This window comes from Peromyscus maniculatus, chromosome 18, assembly GCF_049852395.1.
Source record: "Peromyscus maniculatus bairdii isolate BWxNUB_F1_BW_parent chromosome 18, HU_Pman_BW_mat_3.1, whole genome shotgun sequence".
NCBI classification, from domain to species: Eukaryota; Metazoa; Chordata; class Mammalia; order Rodentia; family Cricetidae; genus Peromyscus; species Peromyscus maniculatus.
The window spans coordinates 10,797,281-10,816,991 of NC_134869.1; the positions used below are offsets into that span (position 1 = coordinate 10,797,281).

Below are 19,711 nucleotides of genomic sequence, written 5' to 3' on the forward strand. Positions count from 1 at the left end.
TAGTAACAATAGTTATCTGAAAGCCTGAGATTCTGGTAAGTTGAGGCTGGGCACCTCAGCAGACAGAGTAGTCCCACAGTGGCTGTCTCACATTGGAGAGACCCACAACCAAGTGGTTGCTCAGAGCATGAATCTGGCTCCCTGAGCAGTCTGAATGTGGTACTAGAACTTTAGAAGTTTCCTGGAGAGGTGATAGTCTCTAGTCAATGGACAGATACTGCAAAGATGTTTCTGGTATCAGCAGAGCAATCCTCTGCAGCAGCAGCAGGTTAAATCAATTCATCAGCAAGAGGAACGGCCAGGCAGGCACAAGGTTAACAGCCTGCATCCTACTCTGCCCTTTTTAATCTAGGATGCTAAGAGAAGGTTTCACCCACACTTATGGGGTGGGTTCTTTCCACATAAATTAAGGCAAGCAAGACAAGTTTTTAGTTCAGTTCCCTATTGAGGAAATTCTAATTTGTGGCAAATTGACATTAAAACCAATCTTCACATTCCACCATTGCTCACTGGCCACCTTAAAATCCATATGCTTATGCAGACATAAACATACACACAGCAAGGAAACAACAAAAGGAAGAAAAAAGAATATATTCAGAAAATTATATTCAAATTAAATTGTAAATACAATATAATCTTTTGTCTCTCAAGCCTCATATTTAGTTCACAGTATAGTTCACATTCCTCTTTTATATGTCCTATATTCCAATATCCTAAAAATCCAAATCCAAATCCTTTAAAAGTCTCATATAAAGTGTCGGGAACTATGGGGGTCCAGCCCCTCGATAGTCCCCTCCCAGGGTTTGGGAAGAATCTACAACCAGCTGGTAATTAATCTTTGATGAAAAGAAATGAATGTATGTACATGAAACTCCTTAGTCCATACACTTTATTATTCTGTATCAGTTCTCTCTCTACACAGCTTATACTCTGCTCTCATTTTAGCTCCTTTCTAGCCTAATTTCTCTCTACATTTATCTGCTGTCCCCTCTAGGTTCTATCTTAATTCCTTCATCTTAGTTCTGTCCTTTCTAGGTTCTCATCCATCTGGTTCTTTCCCATACCATCTCCTCTCCCATCTCCTCTTCTCTCATCTGTTTTTCCTCAGCTTGTTCTTTCCCATCTGGCTCTTCCATCTCCTTCCTTTAGTACTCTCTTCTAGCCCTTCAATCTACTTCTTCCCCATCTCAGTTTGTTCCTCTCAAGCTCTTACCCATCTAGTTCTTCCATTCTCTTTTCTCTTCTCCGTCCCACCTGTGTCCTGGAAGTCCCAGTAAATATACACTTACAAGCAGTAATCCCTTGGCAGAGCAAAGCCAGGCTTCCAGGGTCAAATGGAGGGGTGATAAGAATCACATAGAGAGGCAGTAATACTTAATTATCATTTGCAGCCAAAAAGAGAAGTGACTAATGGGGAAATGAATTAACTAAAGGCTAAATTCAGGTAATATCTAAGAAGAGAAATTTGATGTGCTCCACTATAGTCTTAAACGTGATTGGTGGAAAGTGTTAAGACTCTATAAGTTGCTAGGTCAATGGGAGAAAATAAAACTGTCTTCTTTTTTCCTGTGGTTCTTATCTATTCAAGTTACCTGCCGTGTTTTTCTGGAGGGTAAGGGAAAGTGTGCTTGGTCGCTAGGCAACCTGTGTACAGCTAGATGCCTCTGGTGATAGTAAAAGGGAGAGAGGTAAGATTTGGGAAAGGAGGTAGTTAAGCTTAATTGGCACATCCACCAGGTTTTCTCAAACAGGTAGTCTGGACACTTCAGTCTGTTCTTAGAGAGTACAGAGGTATCTCTGATAAGCTACTTTCCTCCATCTGGGGATGGACCTGGCCAGATGCTGCCAATTACGATAATTACAGGGAGGCTTGAACTAGGGTTCTGGCTGTGCATAGCTGTCAGCACAGAAGGTTATCTAACTATTCCTTTAGTAGAGGGGAAATGGTGCCCACAAATGATAGAAAATCTACAATAGCACACAAGAAACTCATAGCAGAAAACAACTGATAATCAAAAGCCAAATATCACCAAGGCTCCCTGAGCCTAAGCTTGACCTCTGGAAGGCCCTTGGCTTCTTGCAGGTGTTAACTTTGTCATAATCAGGTGAAATCCTACTTTGTATATTTTTGTGGCTTTCAGCAATAAAGAAACACTGTACATACATCCAGAACATTATGTTAATAGTGTCTATTATAATTCCAATCCTGAAAAAATAAATGCCATAGCAAATAGGCAATCAAACCAAGCTAAAAAGACATCCAGCAGAAAAAACTCAATACCTGGTGTTCTAATGAATTTGGAATGTAATATTATGAACTCAGAAATAGACTGGCTAGTAAATTTCTTTGGAGAATAATTGTTTTAGTGTCTTATAACTTATCTTTGATAATATTGATTCATAACCTTTGACTGATAAAAGTATCTCATTCAATATTGGATTAAATTATAAATAGAAATAAGAAAACAACACTGTCTCTTTAATGTATGCATACTTATTAACAAATAGAAAAACCATTTATGTTGAATATAATAATTTTATATTTTTTAAAGCTGAAGGGCACTCACTCTAGGGCCAGTCTCAGATTCATGATCCTCCTGCCTCACCTTCCCAAGTTGCTAGGTTTAGAAACATGCACCACTATTCCCTGATAAAATGTATTTCTCAAACTGGGAGGTGAGATCTATGTATTTGCTTGTATAAGGTATATGAAATTGGAGTTTATATAGCTACTGCCAGGTTGCTCTCTCTAGAAGCATCTGCAGAAATCAAAATGTAACATAGGTCTATTTTCCAGTTTCCTGTCTCAAACCTTGCACTTGTGTCTTTCACATGGTCCTACCAATATTGAGTAGAAGTCGGCAAGAACAAAGCTCTGGATGAGATACTTTGATGAAGGTGGAAATTTCTGCCTCCTTTCAACATTATCCCCATACCCAAAATATTTCTCTATCTTGCCTACTGATTCAACAACTCTTGCATTCCCCAAAGGGACCCTGATGGAAGACAGAGGAGGCACAGCTTGAGAAGCCCCACAGTGACACTAAAACAAAATCTGTTTCCCTGGATTCAAACTGTTTTCCTCCTTCCCTTCTGCATGACAGCTCTCATCTTAAAGATCATGAAATCACTCAAATGTATGCTTTTGTCATTTCTCAGCCATGAGCCACTAAGTCATTTGACATGCCGAATGTTTACCAAATCACTTGGAGAGGTGAATAATAAGAGCGCAGTCCAACTGATGCAAGCTCCCTGTCCATGTTGAGTCACAGGAAGGCCAAGCTGATGACCTGACACAATGTCAACATTGTTAGATACCACTTCCTCACTGGGACTAAACACAGCCAGTTCTGCGGAATGGAAGTCAACTCTAATCTGGCTGTCTGTGGAATTGACTTGATTAGGGTCCCTGTCACATACAAGCAGCTGTGTGATTTTGAGAAAGTGACTCTCTGGTTGTCATTTTAATTTTCTCCTCTTTGCAATAAAGCAGCGCTATCTGGTGGCCTCCCAGATGGCCAAATGGGTTTTCTGCTCCAGGTAAGAGAATGTGAGGCTAGGTCAGATAAGATGAGGCAAGGTGAGCAGAACAAGACCTATGGGATGGTAGGTGTACAGCTCTGGCCACAAGGCCTCCCTCTGTAACTTATGAGCAGACCATGGAGGCCTGAGCACCCATTTGTCCTGTGCTGAGCTGGAAGCCTGGGATGTGCAGACCCCCAGTGTTGAGAGGCTCCACAACCTTTATACCTCTTGAGACACTGCAGACCATTCCCACCAAAGCCACATCCCACCAGAAAAGGCCAGCTTCCAAATAGAGCCACATGCAACACATCCAATCATAAATGGCATGTGAGGCTTAAGCCCGCCCCTGAAGCACTCTGGCCCAATGAACATCCGGGCAGCGACTCTAAACCTCCCCCATTCCACCTTGTTCTTCAGGCCTGGTACATTGAGCATGCTCAGACTTGAGGAGGTGAAGGAACTGCTGAAGAGCTGCTGAACCGTTGTGGAGGAGGTCTGTGGAGTTCATTCTGGTGTAGGCCGTCCCAGGCCAGGGTGGCCAGGCTCAGGGTCTCTGAGGGGTGGACCACACGGGTGGGAGACCACCATCTCCTCAGAGTCTGGACTTCCTCACAGCCCCGGTTCTGGTGAGGCTGAGGTGAAGGCAAAGGCCTTCTTGGCAGCAGTCTCCTCTTAGGCCAGGTCTAGTGAGGGCTGGGGCAGTCTTCTCAGAGCCTGGAGACTCCTCACAGCCCAGTTCTCCTGAGGCCGCGATGCCTGCTGTGAAGATCCAGGATGGCAGGATGCAGTTCTGAAAGAATGATTATAGGCTTTCATCCAAATTGTTATAGGCTTAACGTTTTCTGTATTTCTTTACTTCATCTTAGTGCCTGTGGGATCAGCGATATCCCTTTTCTCATTCCTTATGTGAGTAATTTGTATTCTTTCATTTTTCGTCGCTAGTGTGCCTAGAGATTTATCAGTTTTATGTAGATAGGTATCTTTCTCTTACTTCTTGTCATATTTATTTTCAATTTATTGAATTTTAAAAATTGATTAGGGGCTTTTTACTCACTTTTTAGTATTTATATACAATTTTTGTCACAGATTACAAATTACTTAAGTCAGGTGTTAAGTATTTCATACCTATAATCCAAGCTCTTGGGAAACAGGATTCCATTAGTTTGAGAACAGACTGGGCTCCACACAGAGCTCCACACTGGGGCTATGCTACAGAGTGAGATCTTATTGTAGAACATACACGCAAAATCCAAATGTATTCACATTCATATAAATTTTAGTTTTTTTCTAATCATGGTTTAGCTTTATTCCATAAATTTTGTTATCTTTTATTTCCACTTCGATACTTTTACTTTCACTATGACTTTCTTTTTTAATCTATTGATTATTTTATGAATGAAATGTTTAATTTTCATTTATTGGGGATTATAAGATACTATTGTGCTATTAACTTACATTTTAATTTCCCTGTAGTCACATTGCACACATCACTTTATATCAGGTCTTTTATGTTTATTTATACCTGTTTAGTATCTTGTAACACGGAGTGTGCTGAAAAGTGACTTGTGTGTTCTGGAAATGTTGTATTAAGCTGTCGTTTGAGGAGGTGTTCTGTAAATGTCTGTTAGGTGAAATTGATTGACAGCAGTGTTCATGTTCTCTTTGTCTGCTTCTTTCTTATTTTCTCTTTTTATAGTACAAGAACTTAATTATAATTTTAATTTTTTTCTTATTACCCAATTTATCCTGTGGATATATCAAGAATAAAATGGAATTTTCTGATCCAAATGCATCATCTTTAACCCTTGTTATATAGGAACTTTTGTTCCTATGTCAAAATTGCCCTGAATTATTCCATATGTTGATATTTTTTAAAAGTCAAAAACCTCATTCATTTGAATTCTTATTGTTTAGTTCATATTAACAAATGGTAGAAAGTGAAATTTGATTTTTTTAACCTATGCATTTTTTCTTTTTTTATTGATTCTTTGGGAATTTCATACCATGTACCCCAACCCCACCCATCTCCCAGTCCCTCCATATCTGCCCCTCACTCTTTTAGAGTCCCCCCAAAAGGAAAGAAAAGGGGAATATAAATGAGACAAAATAAACAATAATTAAAAAGAAGAAAAAGTAAAGCACTTCACTCCCCGAGCCCCATCTTTCCCACCTGTCCATCATCTCCCCATCATCTTAGTGGCATTAGGAGCTGCTGTGTCTCATGCAGGTCTAGCATTGATGGTGTACTGAAGCCAGGGGCCTTAAACCTGACCAACATCTCATTACACCACGAACATTGGCAAGTGAAGCTGTTGGACTTTCCCTCCTTTTGTTCTGTCAACTCCCATCTCCAACTTTAATTGTGGGTTTGTCAGTTTCCATCCACTTTCTCATCCAGGTTGGAGGATTCCTAGTTAAATACTTTCAAGTGGAGTGTTCTGTCTGCCTGGAAAATTGATGCCTTTTCACCACACACATGTATATTATAATATTTGTGTTATTCATAATAGATACTTTCCCTAGTAAAGCTTATTGTTCAGCAGTTTACTTTGGTGGTAACATGGGTATTAGGACATTTTAAAGAACTCTGCCTTTTCCTGCCTCCTTACTCTGATACTCTGCCCATACATTTGATTTCTATTCATCATAGAGTGAAATCTCTTGTGGTTGTTTATCTAGTCTGGCAATTTCTCTCTAATCTAGACCTTTATGTTTAATGCTATTACATGGTTAGTTTGAGTCTTCTATCTTGATAGTTTTAACTTCACAGGTTCTGTCCAGAATGTCTTTCTGTGTCTGCTTTTGGGTTTTTATTCTATTTATCCCCTCACCTAGATTGTTGTTTAGACATCTTTAAAAAAAATTAATAGCTTTTTTTAGGCACTGAAGGCCCATGGGATATTAAACTCAGAGCTCCTTCCTTGGTGACTTATGTCAGAAGCTGCTAGACCTCTGGAGCTCATCCATTGTGTGTTGTGTCAGCCAGACCAAATAATAGTTTATAGTTTACAGATTATTCATGCCAAAATTTCTGTCTTTTGTTATGGTGGACTTCAAAGCTTTTGTAATCCTTCTTAATTAAATATATATGATGAATGACAATATGGTGATGGAATTTAGGCACACTGTAACTTTCAGTGACTAAAACTAATGAAATGCTAAGAAAGCCCTTATCATGTTTAAATTTTATGCAGATTTATTTGCATCAACTTTATACAACTCAGATTTCTTATGTGGTCCAATTATTTTATATACTGGTGTTAATCTCTTATGATTCTGGGTTCCAGAATGACCTTATAATACTTACAATTTTTTAATTACACTTTTTTATTCTTATAACTGAGAGTGTGAGAATGAACTGACATCATGTACAGCATCCATGCAACCCTCTCTGCCTCTCTGGTTCCAGAAAACTCAATAGGGAAATTTGGAGAGAATACTTTTAAAATTCCACATATGTGTTTATAGGGGGAGGTATGTGCACAGGAGAGCAGTTCCCACAGAGATAAGGAGAGACTCCAGATTTCCTGGAACTAGGGACATTGGTGTTTGATTATGAATCACTGCGATGGGTGATGGAAACTGAACTCAGGTTCTTTGAAAGAGTACAGTGTGTGTTTTTCTGTGAGGCCAACTCTAGCCCCATCATTCAAACATTCTAAGAGAAGTTTAGAAGATAGTAAAAATGTAGTCATTATGTTTAGTTTTATTAAAATCTATAAGCCCTTATGCGTATAAGTAATTCTTTTTCTGTTTTGTTACTTTTGAAATTAATCTTATTATTCTGTACATATTAATTATACAAAGTCACTAATTTGCTCATATACATCCCCTCACTACCCTGTTATACTCCCTCCATCTAAAATATGTGCCCTCACACTTCCTCAAAAATTTTCCTCCTACTTTGATATTTTTTGTAGATTCCATTTATGAGAGAAGATATGGGATATTTGTATTTTGGAGAATTGTCTATTTCTTAAGTTTGATGATACATAGTTGCAGCATTTTCCTTGAGAATTATATAATTAATTTTTTCTATAGTTTTTCTTTATTGAATTATCTTGGATTATTTATGTATATTATGCTTTCTTTATCCATTAGTGTACTGGTGGTCATCTAAGTTCATTCCATAAATCATCTGTGTTGTAGGTAGCACAATTATAAAAATTACACACAAACTCACATACACACATATACATGATCAGAATAGTGAGTTCACTTTTAGAAGTAGGTACACCCAGGAGTGACACAGCTGGTATGTCTATGTTAAATTTTCATTCATAACCATCATTATAGCACCCACAGTATCCAGGATGTTTATTTTACAATAAACATAGCATATATGCTCTTTTTACACTTCCTGTGCAGCTTTAAACAATTAGATTTGGTGAATATTGTAATTATTAAAAAGACACTTAAAGCTGGAATTATGGGGCAATCAAAATATTATTCATCACCAAAGGATCATTTGTCCTCTTCTGTGTTTACGTTGTTTTTATTTTACTAGTGTGAGAATGGGTTTTGGGACTCAAGAAAATGACCACATAATCTGTAGTGTTTGAGCCAAGCTATAAGTACTGCTGCAAATTTATTTTAATGCAAGTGATTGCCATGCCTTTCTTACTCTGAGTGGTCAGAGCTTGACCTCATATTACTGCATGGCTGGTTCCCTTAAAGTGGTCCACTTGGTAAGCAGAATGCACTTGTGAGTACCTAGTATAACTTTGCACACATATTTGTATCTCACATATATATTCTCATTTGAGATACTGTCTCAGATATGGTCATTATGAAAAATTGTTTTCAGCATGCAGAAAATGAAACTCTGCTCTATCTTCTACCATACGCAAGCTCTGCACTAAATGTATCATATTAGTCAAAATAAGACCTGATACCCTGAAATTGTCAAAGGTCACAGTAGAGAAAATAGTCCCACTTCCAAGAACAGGTAAGGGATTTCTGAGTAGGACTCTCATCCAATAGTAAATGAAACCAAAAATCCACAAATAGGATCTTATAAATTATGACTTTTTATTTCAGCATAAGCAAATATAATTGAAGTGGTGGCCTACAGAATATGAGAAAATCACTGGTGCAATAGTGACATGGGAGTCACTGTTTAATTAACTTCCTTCTGATCTCGTGAGGCCTGCACTATAGGAAGGAATTAATACCTAGTACTGTGTACCTGGTCAAAAGTCACTGGCTTGACAGGTCATAACCCTTAAGATGATGCTACTATTGTTACTTTGTGTAATAGCAACTGCTTTGTAAATATTTCTGTTTCTACATGTAGATCTCTTCAGCTCTCAGTCTTGGTCAGAGATCCTTCTTTCGGTAGTAGGCATCAGTGAATGCACAGCCTCATAACATTAGAATGTTGAAGTGACCAAGAATGCTCATTGCTAAATGGAACGTGTAGATTAACCACTTCTGTTAGACATAGGAAACTTAGTGGAAATGGGCCCTGAGTGTCTTTTGGACATGACATAAGCCATTGCTCACTCACAAGAGCTGTGATCACCTGCAGCTTCAGGTGACCATGTTCAGGACTGACTGTGAACATACCTATCTGTCCTGAACCAGACAGCTGGAAGAGGCAATCTGCTGGTGGTAGACAAAGCTTACTAAGCCTTTGTCTCAATACGGAAAATAAAAAGGAAGCCAGAAGTTGGCTTTTTGTATTACTTATCAGTTCCCCTTTATCTGTCTGCCTCCCACGGAAGACTGTGTAATTCCTATTCCCTCAAATTAATGAGTTTATTGAGATTAATACAGGAGAATAGGTATGGAATTAATTATAAGAATATGAATATCTGTAATGTGTGGCATCACAATGTCTCACATTAGAATGGGTGACTCATGAAGACTAGAATTCTGAATGTGTCTGTATGACTTGTTTGCAGCTGAATGAGACAGAGGGTCTCATTTCTTCAGTTCTCCTTAGTTACCACCTATTTAACCTTGGGAGTGGAAGGGCCTTGTTAATCCTGTAAGTTTCAGCTTTCCCAGCCATGGTTTAATTGCTGGGTATTATGAACCTTCATAGAACTTTCTGAGACTTAAGGAAATAGCCCTACCCAGGGAAGAGCACACCAGTTGGATACTCAATGTTAAATGATCAGTCCTGAAAACATATATTCTAGCTATACAGAATGATTTATTTACATTTAGGAATATATAACTACATGCATACACACATATATGTATAAGCTTATAACAGCAATTAATGAAAAGGCAGGTCATAAATTAGAAAGAGAGCAAGGAAGACTATAGGGAAGGTTTAGAAGGATGAATGAGAAGAGAAAATAATGTGATTATAATCCCAAATATATCAGAAAAGAATATCATGTCATAATAAGGAAAACTGTTATACAACACTTCACCCTTTCCTTAAACTGTTAATTGTTTCCACAAGATCACTTTCTTCCATTGGGCTCTGCAAAGGCTGGAGAGCCACACACCAGTCCTGAAGTCCCTGATGAAGCAACCATTTAATTTTCATCTCTTCTGTAAACACAGCTCCATCATGCCCAGTGAATTGGCCATAATGTACTGCTTCTCTCATACATATGTTTTTCTCTCTTTTTTTCACTAAGAATTTTTTTCATTTTATATAACAAGCACAGATACCCCTCTCTTCCCTCCTCCTGCTTTTCCAGCATTTCCCCCTTCAACCCACCCCGTACTCCCTCCTCCAACAAGGTAAGACCTCTCATGGGGAGTCAGCAGAGACTGGTCCATTAGTAGAGGCAGGTCCAAGCCCCTCCCTCTGCATCAAGGCTGTGCAAGGTGTTCCACCATAGGTAGTGAGCTCCAAAAACCAGCCCATGCACCAGGGATGGATTCTGATACTACTGCCAGAGGGCTCCTTAAACAGATCAAGCTAAACAACTGTCTTGATTATGCAGAGGGCCTAGTCCAGTCCCACAGAGGCTCCATAGCTGTTGGTCTAAAGTTCATGAGTTCCCTCTAGTTTGATTTGGTTGTCTCTGTAGGTTTCCCCATCATGATCTTAATGCCTCCTTACTCATAGAATCCTCTTCTCTCTCTTTGTCCGGACTCCCAGAGTTTGGCCTGGTGTTCAGCTGTGGATCTCTAGATCTGCTTCCATCAGTTACTGGATGAAGGCTCTATGATGACAGGGTATTCACCAATCTGATTACTGGACTAAGATGGTTCAGACACTCTCTTCACTATTGCTAGTCATCTAAGCTTAGGTCATCCTGATGGAGTCCTGGGAACTTCCCTAGCACCCAGTTACACCCTATCCCCATGATTTCTCCCTCTATCATGGTATTTCATTGCTCTTCCACTATGTCCCTGTTCCAGATCGACCATCCTGTTCCCTTATTTTCTCATCCCCATCCCCCTACCCTCCATCTCCCCGCTCCTCCCCAGTTTACTCATGGAGATCTCATCTATTTCCCCTCCCAGGGTGATCCATGTGTCCCTCTTAGGGTCCACCTTGTTACCTAGCTTCTCTGGAGCTGTGGGTTGTAGTTTGGTTATCCTTTGCTTTACATCTAGTATCCACTTATGAGTGAGTACATATCATGTTTGTCCTTCTGAGTCTGGGTTACCTCACTCAGGATAACATTTTCTAGTTCTATCCATTTGCCTGAAAACTTCATGATGTCATTGTCTGTTACTGCTGCATATTATTCCATTGTGTATATGTACCACATTTTCTCTTCAGTTGAGGGTTTTCTAGGTTGTTTCCAGGTTCTTGCTATTACAAATAATGCTACTATGAATGTAGTTGAGCATGCATCCTTGTAGTATGACTGAGCATTCCTTGGGTATATGCCCAAGAGTGGTATAGCTGGTTCTTGAGGTAGATTGATTCCCAATTTTCTGAGAAACCTCCATACTGATTTCCAAAGTGGCTGTACAAGTTTGCATTCCCACCAACAGTCGAAGATGTTCCCCTTGCTCCGCATTCTGTCCAGCATAAGCTTTTATCAGTGTTTTTAGCTTAGCCATTCTGACAGGGATAAGATGATATCTCAGGGTCATTTTGATTTGTATTTTCCTGATGGCTAAGGATGGTGAACATTTCCTTAACTGTCTTTTGGTCATTTGAGATTCTTCTGTTGAGAATTCTGTTTAGATCTGCACCCCATTTTTAATTTGATTGTTCAGTATTTTGATATCTAGTTTCCTGAGTTCTTTACATATTTTTTACATCATCCCTCTGTCAGATGTGGGGTTGGTGAAGATCTTTTCCCATTCTGTAGGCGCTCATTTTGTCTTATTTACTGTGTCCTTTGCCTTACAGAAGCATCTCAGTTTCAGAAGGTCCCATTTATTAATTGTTGCTCTCAGTGTCTATGCTACTGGTGTTAGATTTAGGAAGTGGTCTCCTGTGCCAGTGCATTCAAGACTACTTCTACTTTCTCTTCTATCAGGTTCAATGTAACTGGATTTATGTTGAGGTCTTAGATGCACTTGGACTTAAATTTTGTGCACGGTGACAGATATGGATCTATTTGCAGCCTTCTGCATGTTGACATCTAGTTATGCCAGCACGATTTCTTTTTTCCATTGTGTAGGTTTGGCTTCTTTGTCAAAAATCAGGTGTTCATAGGTATGCAGATTAATGTCAGAATCTTCAATTCAATTGACTGGTCCACATGTCAGTTTTATGCCAATACTAAGTTGTTTTTATTACTGTAGCTCTATAGCAAAACTTGAGGTCAGGGATGGTGTTGCCTCCACTGGTTGCTTTATTGTACAGGATTGTTTAAGCTATTCTGGGTCATTTGTTTTTCTATATGAAGTTGAGTATTGTTCTTTCCAGGTCTGTGAAGAATTGTGTTGGGATTTTGATGGGGAACGCATTGAATCTGTAGAATGCTTTTGGTAAGATTGCCATTTTACTATGTTAATATTACCTATCCATGAGCATGGGAGATTTGTCCATTTTGTGGTATCTTCTTCATTTTCTTTCTACAGATACTTAAAATTCTTATCATACAGATCTTTCACTTGCTTAGTTAGAGTTACCCCAAGGTGTTTTATATTATTTGTGGCTATTGTAAAGGTGATGTTTTTCTGATTTCTTTTCAGCCCATTTATCACTTGTATATAGCAGAGCTACTTTTTTTTTTTGAGTTAATCTTGTATCCTGCTGCATTACTGAAGGGGTTTATTAGCTGCAGGCATTCCCTGTTAGAGTTTTGGGGGTCACTTATGTAGACTATCATATCATCTGGAAATAGAAAAAGTTTGACTTCTTCCTTTCCAATTTGTATCCCCTTGCTCTCCTTTTGTTGTCTTTTTGCTCTAGCTAGGACTTTGAGTACATATTGAATAGATATGGCGAGAGTGGACAGCCCTGTCTTGTTCTTGATTTTAGTGGAATTGCTTAGAGTTTCTCTTCATTTAATTATATGTTGGCTGTTGGCTTGTTGTAAACTGCCTTTATTAGTTTTAGGTATGTTCCTTGTATTCCTGATCTCTCCAAGACCTTTATCATGAAGGGGTGTTACTTTTGAGACTTCTTTGTTCCTAAAAATATCAGTTGGAATCAAGATTTGGAATTTTATCAGGCTACAACAGCGTGCAGTATAACACCATTTGTATTATGCTATGTTCATATTCATTGGTTACCCAGATGAGAGCTTGGATCATATGGTGAGTAGCACATCCTGGCGTGCATGTATTGAGGATGGTATGTCTTGTAAATGAAATGTATGTGTTCCACACAGTTGGTACTCAGGATATCAAGTTATATCTGTATATGAAGTTTGAGTGGCTAAGATTTTCAACAAACATTCTTCCGTGTGTCTCTTTTGAGGCCTTGATTGACTATAAAATATCAAGGTCTGGGATCAGAGTTCCCTCTAACTACCAAATATGTTAATGATGTCCATTTGCTTTTATCTGTAAGGGAACCATTGGCTCCATTGAGAACATGGTATTTCTGGATCCCTTTTGATTAGAGTGTTGGATGAAGAAGAAAATATTCTGCCCACACATCCTAAAGTTCAGGGCTTCTGGGTTTAATTCTTGCTCAGTAGGCTGCAGGTCTCCACTGATAGCAGTTTATGGTCAGGCATGTTTCTCTTCTTGGATTGCCTGGACTTCTTTCACACAGGTCTTGGTTTTTGGCTACTTGATCAGTGTTTGGTCTAGGAAGAATTCATTGTGGTTGGGGCAGGCTTCATTTAAATTATCTCTTCAAACTGGTCTTCCTAGGGTCAACATTAAGTCTGGCCACATATCTCTCATTGGGTTGGCAGGAGCTCCCTTGATTTTAAGGTTTGTGGTTTCTCTTCATCAAGGTCTGTGGTTGGCTTGTAACATTTGATTTTGCCTAGATTGTTCTATGAGCTTTGTATGAGCTCTGAATTCTTCCCAGTCAATATTTGCCCCAGACCTCCTTCATTTGGTGCTTGGTGTTTTCAGAATAAGGATTAGACCTGGGCATAGATGTTTTCCTGGTTTTCTCTGGGTGTTCTTTCTTTAAGGGGATGGCCCAGTCCCACTTCTCTTCTTTATTAGGCCCCAGATATATTCATAGCGAGGACTGGAATCAGGCCCACTAATTTTCTTGGTTTTGGCCTGGTCTTTTTTAGGCTTAAGGTTATGAAGTGGCCCGCATCTCTTCTTGCTTAGGCCCATACTTCATCAGGGTAAGGATTATAGACAGACAGTTGTTTTTTTTCTTGGCCTCTTTCATTTAAGAGAATGTCCCTTGTATTCTTCTCTCCTTGTTTTATCTCAGGCTTTTGTCAGAGTAAGTGTTAGGCCCCTGTGTTCCCTTTTATTGCTTTGTCCTGGGCTCTCATTTGAGGAATTGGTCTGGGCCCATGACCTTTCTTCATTTGGCCCAGTTTTCAGGGTCAGAGTTATGCTGAGGCCAACTTCTCATCTTGGTGAGGGTCCTGGCTTAATCCAGGTAAATTTGAGGCATGGATATTCTCCTTTTCTTTCTTGGAGCCAGATCTTTTTCTTCTGAGGGATAGGGTAGGACACATTTCCCTTTTGGTTGGGGCCAGCCTCCTTCAGGGTCAAGGTTAGGCATGACCATTCTTTTCTTTTCTTTTTGTTGCATTTCATTTTGTTACTTTTCCTTCTCCTTTGGCCTTGGCTCTTCCATTTAATGGACTGGCCCAGGGATACCTCTGTTTTTCCTTTGGGTCAGAGCTTATTCAGCTTCACGTTTTGTGCAGGCCTCTTTTAGGTCAGGGTTTGGCAATTTTATTCTTAGGGTTGGTCTCTGGCCTTTCTGGATAAGGGAAAGCCATTACTAATTTAGGCTTTATTCCTGGTCTTCATCAGGTTCATCCTCAGGCCTTGGAATACTTTTGTCTTGACATCTTGGTTTAATGGTTAATCCTGGTCTACTTTCACTTTAGGTACTAAGCATGGGATTTTTCAGGAACCATGTTGGCCTGGGCTATTTTCAGGGTATGGTGGTAACCAGGCAGTTTTTGTGTTAGAATTAAACCTGCTTACATTGATATTCTGGAACTCTCTAGTACCCGTTTCTCTTTAGGATTGAAGCAGTGGATACTTTTGAGTCCAGGTTTGTCTGAAGCTACTTTGTAATTTGTAATTAGTCTTGGATTATGCTCAGCCTTCCTGAAAAAAATTAACGTGGATATTGATAGAGAACTGTAATTACAGCCCTTCTCTTATATCTCAAGTCTATTCTGAGGAACATTGGCTCTTTCCAAGGGAAGTGGGCATAGACACCAACACACACAGCAGAGACTCCAGATGAAATAAACTACATATTACACAAACAGAAAGGTGAAGTAGGGAGGCATTGTGGTGCTTGGGAGAGTCCTTGCAGTTGAATTGGTGACTGTGGTCATGGTAAAGAGGCACCATGAGCTCATGTGGGAAATTGTTGCTTCTGAGTAGAGATAACAAACTAGAGTCCCAACAAGGTCCTTACTGCCTTTCCTTCCTTCTGTGATCTGCTCCCATGAAGGCATATCACAGGCAGTTAATATAACACCAGAGGATGGTCATCCATTGATAGGCACATGAGGGTTGTGCAGATCTCCATGGGGCCTCTTATGCAGGGTGGGCTTGGTGTCCCCTCCTGTAGGTCATTCATGGCATGCACTATGAGGGTGCCTCTTTGGTCCTTGCTATGGAAACATTTCTCAAAATGTCATTTGTCTTCTACCTTGAAAACCCCTGGAACAATGAACCATGCCTTAGTGATCCATTTCAAGAAAGCTCCTTGTCTTGTGCACTCACTCATATGCGATCAGGTCTTTCCACAAAGAATGTCTGCACTGATTTACCATAAATTGATTCCTGCTCACATTATTATTGTTGTGAATCATAGGCCACTTTAATAGAGTGAGCTGCCAACCTGTCAAGGGCACACAAGTAACCATGACAATGATTCCTTATGGAAAGTCACAGAGGCCAGGCCTCACTCTGCTCAGGGGAGCACAAAGGTGGTCAAGCTATGCAGATATTTTTGGAGTGGTAACTAGGGAAGGTGCCCGAAGGCTACAGCTATCATCATTGCTGGGGACAGCTTCCCATCGAATCATCCTCTCCTACTACAGAAGTTCACTGCTGAGAAGAGCAAGGTCAGTGGGGATGGGGCAGACTCAGGCCATATGTACACAGTTCAAATACTGGTCTATCATTTCTGATGCTCACTTTATCTTCAAGATTCTCTTATCATGAGGCTGGTATTGTGCCATCTGCAGTACCTAGAGCTTGGGGAACAGAGCTGTTTGAAATTTGCCCTCCAGCCTGGCCCTTCACCAACATTAAACACAACTTGAAGTGGGATTGACCAGAAAGCAGAAAGCCATGAGGCTGTCCGTACCTCCTCTCCTCATGGTAGTTGATGACTTCTGAGGCTGTCACTCACTGGGTAGCACTGTAACAGCAGTTCATCCTGTCCCATTTTGGAAAGTGGAGTCCTGGGACAGGTGCTGACTCTGCCTCAGCTGTTGTCACCCTTTCTAACAAATGCTAGTGGAGGTTAGTAGTAGAAAACAATGGACATATCCCACTTTGAGAAAACCCTTCCAACCTCCCATTGTCCTTTGCCTTCATGCCTCTCTCCTTCCCTGACAGTTTATCTCTCAAGGCTGGTCTCAGATTTCCTGCAATACTTCTAACTCAGTCTCCTTAGTGTTGGATTTCCTATTTATTTATTTATTTATTTATTTATTTATTTATTTATTTATTTATTTATTTACTTTTTACCATGGATGCTTTTTTCTTGCCCTAATATGGCATTTAAGGGTAGTGGGAAGGAGGCGTCTTAGAGATCTGAAGAGTTAGTCAAGGTATCACATTGTTCCATTCCTCTATGTTATGAGGATGGAAACCTACACTTAAGAATTGTGGCATGCAAAAAGGAAGAAAACAAAACTGAACTAACATATTTTTCTACTGGTCCTCAATCAATAAAATCTCAGTTATAAAAGAAAAACTCTTGGGAATTTCTTCCTGTTATCACTAGATGCAGTTACTGTAAGCATTATGCTATCATCAAAGCCAAACAGGATTTAGGGAAGGTGGCCTCAATAAAACCAGCTATCTAATCACAGAGCTTGAAATGCTTTTCCTGTCTGCAGCAGCAGAATCCGGAAGAAGAGAAATTACATGGTTGCCCAGCAGAGATGCCTCTTTGCTGTCTCAGCCTGGATGCCTGTGGTAACAGTTGCAGTAGGAACACCCCACCTGGAAGTCTTCCAGTTGACATCATTGTATCCTAGGAACCCACAATTTCCTGGTCTTCACCCAGTTCTGGATAGCCAGTAAGTGTTTTTAGTTTTACTTGATGGTGATGATTTACTATAATCTGAAAGTTCAGTAGAAGAGGAAGGAGAAACTGAAAACTTACATATGCTTGGTGTAAATGTTATCTGAAGTGCTTAACATGTGACATAGATTGTAGATATCCATCTAAGAAAGATCCTGAAACATCTACACATTGTTATCAACATCTTAGACAACATCAGTATTCTAGAAGCATGGAAATTCCATGCACAGAATGCAGCATGATCAAGCATGCCCCACCCAGAGGTAATAGTGCCATTAGCCCATCATAAAGGATCAGGGCACCATCATTGTTGTGCCACAATACACACATGCTTTTTCACACACTATACTCATATATATGTGCCCACATTCATACATTTAGAAACATGTATTTGTCTACATGCACACCCACACACACCCATATGCAGACACATAGAAATATTCATTAAATTAATTAGATGTACAATAATTTGGCATAACAAAAAATTAAAAGAAACAATCCGTGTGGTATTGGTACGCATGTGTATGGTATGCATGTTGTATGCAGAACTATGGGTATAGTTATGTGCATATTTTTATAAGTATCTATATGGTATACATAATATGTATAACCATATCTAATTGCATATACATGTGTATATAAATATAAAGATAAACTGAAATCTGAACTCCCAGACACCAGCCAAGGAGGCAGCAGAACTTTCCAAGTGGCCACCTTGCTGTGTTAGCTCTTTTCTACCTTCAACTCTTAGTACCTGTTATGTTTGTTTGAAAGGCATAACTTTTTAATTCACAACAGAGACACTGTTTTGTCTTACTAGAAAATATGTAAAATGTAACTTTCAAAAAACAGAAACATGAGAAACAATCTTTGCTTTCAGTATCTAGAAATGAATATAAAAACTTCCTTCAACACTTTTTTCTATAACTGTATACCATTTTAATACTTTAATATTAATCTTATTTTTTAAATTTTTTCTCACTTGAATAATGCAGTCTTCAATATATATAAGTCATGAGGTATCATTCTCCATGATGATAGTGGCCACCACTGTCTCTATCTAAAACATTTTTTAGTTGCCTAGAAGTCGAGTTGTCTCAGTGCCAGCACTGTGCCTCTTAGAGCATGTAGTAGACCTGAGAGTTTATTCTAGAGTTGATGGAAAGTGAAATGTAATGAAACGCATGTCAAAATGAAAGCAATAGGAGTCAAGCAGATGAATGGCAAATAGTGAGGGCTTCTGGATCATGTCCTCTCTGTGTGCCTTCATCAGTCTTCAGATGTGAAGCTGCACCTTTTCCTCCATGGAGAGACATGTGGTGCTTCTGACCTGCTTCAGGAAATTGTCAGGAAGTCCTTTCTAGGTTTTATGAGCAGTTTCAGGGGAAGATATGAGTCCTTCTTCACATTCATTCATCCACTCAAAGAACTTCCTATGTCAAGCCCCATGTTTTGATATAGCATATTCTGAATGCCAACAAGTATGAAATAAAGCAAAAGTCTGGGTATAATTAATGACTGTGCTCATATTTGATACTGAAGTCTAACATATATATAAATTTAAAGATGCATCTCAGTATATCACGTTCTGTGCATGTCATTTTGCATCAACTTTTCAGTGATTCTTGTTTTAAAAGTATCTAGAGATTGAAATGTACAAGGCACTCCATTTAAGTGGAATGTTTTTCACTAAGTCTTTGAGACATTAGTATTCTAAAACATGCAGTAACCACAAAGGCTATTTAAGTTCTGAAGTGCCTTGCAAATTTTGATCCTTGAAGGAATGTTGTATTGAGAGAAGTATGTGATGATTGCTGTAACTGGTTAAATGCTGAAACCTGAACTGTCCACAAGAGCCTGCAGAGTACTAATGACAAATAGCCTTAGACCTGAGAAGTGCATGGGGCACATAGGACAGACTCTCAAAGGCACAATGCCAGGAAGGAACATGGCATTTCAATGACTCACCCTGGAACCTTCCTTGGTGCTTTTTCACTGGTTATATCCAGTGAACTCACCTGCATGGCAGAGTAATTAACTTTTGCCTTTTCCCATGAATTACTCTGAACCAGCAGTTTCTTCAAGCTAGACACACAGCAACCCTCTTCCCATCAAGAATTCTTACCCCTAGCGTGTGCTTTTTTAAAGAGTATCATTCATTTGAAACAAAATTCTGCACAAATTTTCCCTATGCCCATTAATATTAAAATATTCTCTAAGTTTTAGAACCACAAGAAAATCCTCTAAGGCAGAAAGCCACGAGTTGATCATGAAAAGTACCAGGGAAGGGCCACTGAGATGCCTAGTTGGATGGAAGGAAAGAGCTTACTCCTCCCAATTTGTTCATTAACCTCCATATGAACAGAATGTCAAAATGGCATGGTATGTATTGTGTGTTCATTCTCTCCCTATCATATGTATGTATAT

General features: G+C 39.4%; 1 long non-coding RNA gene across 1 annotated transcript; it reads left to right on the forward strand.

The window, feature by feature from the left end:
• The first annotated feature begins 3,993 nt into the window (after positions 1-3,993).
• On the forward strand, positions 3,994-17,182 carry LOC143269401 (uncharacterized). The gene is made up of 2 exons (XR_013045797.1): positions 3,994-4,151; positions 17,097-17,182. It is a non-coding gene; the product is annotated as an uncharacterized LOC143269401 (long non-coding RNA).
• Positions 17,183-19,711: the final 2,529 nt, after the last annotated feature.